Consider the following 3,029-nt stretch of genomic DNA (forward strand, 5'->3'; position numbering starts at 1 on the left):
CCGACATCATGTGAAGGAATAATGACTTCATTTCATATGCTTTAATATGTGTTTAGATATGTTTCTTTGATTGCGTCTCTCTCTCTCTCTGCAGCAATCAAAGAAATATATCTAAACATATTCAAGCATATTTAACTTAAACCGAGGGCAACTTTGCCGAAAACGCCTGTGGAAAGGTGCACCCAAAGTCAATTTTTAGCTCTTCTTGAACCATTTGCAGTATCCGCATAGTTTTGGTCACTTTTTGAACTCTTCAAAATGTCACATTATGAATATTTCTCCCATACAGTAAGAATTTGTGTAAGTGCTCCTGTCACTGAACTATGGATATTTGAATTTCTTTTCACAATATCTGCCTTGAAAATTGATTTAGAATGTTGATTAGGACTTGAAAACACGACATGATCAAAGCTTGAGGTCTCCCCAAGTTCCGCTTCAAATTTGGGAAGGGAACTCAGGCATAAAAGTTTGGGAAAAAAAGTTAGAGAGGCCAGACTGAGATGGTTTGGACATGTACAGAGGTGGGACAGTGGATACATTGGTCGGAGAACATTAGAGACGGAGCTACCAGGTCAGAGACAAGAGAGGAAGGCCAAAGAGGAGATTCATGGATGCGGTGAGAGAAGACATGCAGGTAGTTGGAGTCAGCGTAGAGGATGCAGAGAACAGGGAAAGATGGGAATTAATGACTCGCTGCGGCAACTCCTGAAAAGGGACAAGCCGAAAGGAGAAGAAAGTTAGTGGGAGGGAAGTCTAACCTGCCATGAGAGACGCCAACACAAGGAAAATCACTGTGCAACGCTCCATTCGGCCGCTGCAACAGTGCTCTTATCTGAAACATACAAATATTTACTTTGATGATAATCACACCTATTGGAAACAAAGCGACTGTAGAAAAAAAAAATCCCTGGCAATGACACTCATATTTCAAATCTCAGTCCCAAAGAAATGAAAACATTCGAAATAAATAACAGGAGGACGATTTAGAAATCCTCGATTCAACTGAATGTTCAAAAGGATCACACTTTTTGCATTTGAGTGGAGAGCAGCACCATTGCCGCCGTGTTTCGTCGCCCTTCCTTTGCACAGCACACAGTAAGATTGAATTGTCCGCTCAAAGTCAGACTATACTTAACGCTACTTTTCCCAACATTAACGCAAACAGTGATTGACTTGTCCACTTCTTTCGAGATTTCAAGCTGCCTTAACCCTGTCATGCCTGACCCATCAAGGAATAGCCAGAAAAATCTTGATTTCTGGGAACTGAGACGTTCATTAAAGTTGAAAAGATTGAAAAGAACTCAACTCTTTTAAGTCTGACATTTGGTTAGGTTGCTAATCTTTTAATCAAAGATGAAAATGGAACGATTGCACGGAATAACAAGGCACTCTAAACTTGGTCATCTAACAATAAATAAGGCATCCTGCCCCCCCCCCCCAAAATAAAAATGTAAATAAAAATAACGATGAGATAAATAATAGTTATAACCTGCCACTGGGTTCTGAAATCTTGACCTCTGACTGCTTCTGCAAAATGGTAAATTGTGTGCCTGTTGTCGCATTTGTCAGGACACACATCACTCTTTCATCCTTTGCATAACAGCACCCTTGTCACATAAACATCAAAACAATGTACAGTACAGGAAGTCCGTTTTCCCTCCAACTGGTCATGGCCAAATGAAGCTTTTTATCCAGTGACTTTATTTGAAACACTGCTGGCACAATTGTAATCACCCGAAAAACAACATCACGCACTATGTTTTCTTATGCAAGCTAACATTGGCAGAAATCAATGCCGTCCTCAAAATACAAATTAAAAAAAATGTCAATGTGAATCCAGAAAGGAATTCGCTGAGTTTCTTTGTGAAGTACTTTATTATGGAAATTCAAAACAAGTGTGCATGCAAACAATTAACAAAAATGACCAAGGCTTTGCTAATACGGACTGTGTGCTTGAGCCAGCTAACAATGTGTACCTGACGCTATCATGTCGTCAAATATCGAATCAAATATAACTGACACAATTGACAAGAATGAACGCAAATGTTTTTGATTGGAGGCTTTCACCATTTGTGCAAATTGTAGCCTGATAACAACAAACCAAAGTTGATTAAGCACACAGATGACCCGCGACCTCATCAGACGTCGATGCTCTCGGCCCGCTTGGAAGGGACGAAGGTGGCAGCGGGGGCATCAACCGATTCTCTGTGCAGCCTCATGTTGCAAAAGTGGAGGCTGCAATCTTCCAGGCACGGTCAGAACGACGCCAACCAACCAATGCCGGTCAAAAGTGACGCGCCGACACCCACCCAGCGCAGCGCGTTGCAGGTCTCCATCAGCTCTCCCTCATTGTTCACAGCCACATAATACCACACGGTGGCAATCAGCCCGCACAGCCCTGTGACCATAAACATAGCGAAATGACATCATGGCATCGCCAGGTGAGTGGAGCATTTCGTTTTGGTGGGGGGGTCAGGCTTTAGCCTTGATATGCTATCGGGGATGAAGTGGGATTAATTGGTTGGCCTTTTTTTTTTTTTCCTTTACACATTACAACGTTTAGCGCATTACAACATAAGACAAAGATCATGGCTTTAGAACTGCAGCTTCATATGAGGGAGAATAAATTGGCGTCAACATCCACTGGCTCAAAAGCACTCACCGGTGCTGAGCATGAAGACTGCGCCAGCGATGGTGAACGTGTTGATGCCAAAAAAACGACCATGTACAGTAAGGCGTTTTCAGCCGAAAAAAACGACCGTTTTTAGCTGACAAAAATGACCATGTATAGTAAGGCGTTTTTAGCCGAAAAAAAACGACCATGTATCGTAAGGCCTTTTAACCCGAAAAAAACGACCATGTATAGTAAGGCGTTTTTAGCCGAAAAAAAACGACCATGTGTAGTAAGCCGTTTTAACCTGACAAAAACGACCATGTATCATAAGGCGTTTTCAGTTGAAAAAAACGGCCATGTATAGTAAGGCGTTTTTAGCCGAAAAAAACGACCATGTATAGTAAGGCGTTTTTAG

At 41.9% G+C, this 3,029-nt stretch overlaps 1 long non-coding RNA gene across 1 annotated transcript; it reads right to left on the minus strand.

Annotated features, from left to right (window-relative positions):
• Positions 1–1,856: 1,856 nt before the first annotated feature.
• LOC109515131 (uncharacterized) lies at positions 1,857–2,712 on the minus strand. The gene is made up of 2 exons (XR_002168117.1): positions 2,663–2,712; positions 1,857–2,398 (listed from the first exon to the last, which is right to left on the minus strand). It is a non-coding gene; the product is annotated as an uncharacterized LOC109515131 (long non-coding RNA).
• Between the last annotated feature and the right edge of the window lie 317 nt (positions 2,713–3,029).

This window comes from Hippocampus comes, unplaced genomic scaffold (genome assembly GCF_001891065.2).
Source record: "Hippocampus comes isolate QL1 unplaced genomic scaffold, H_comes_QL1_v1.1 scaffold364, whole genome shotgun sequence".
Classification (NCBI taxonomy): domain Eukaryota; kingdom Metazoa; phylum Chordata; class Actinopteri; order Syngnathiformes; family Syngnathidae; genus Hippocampus; species Hippocampus comes.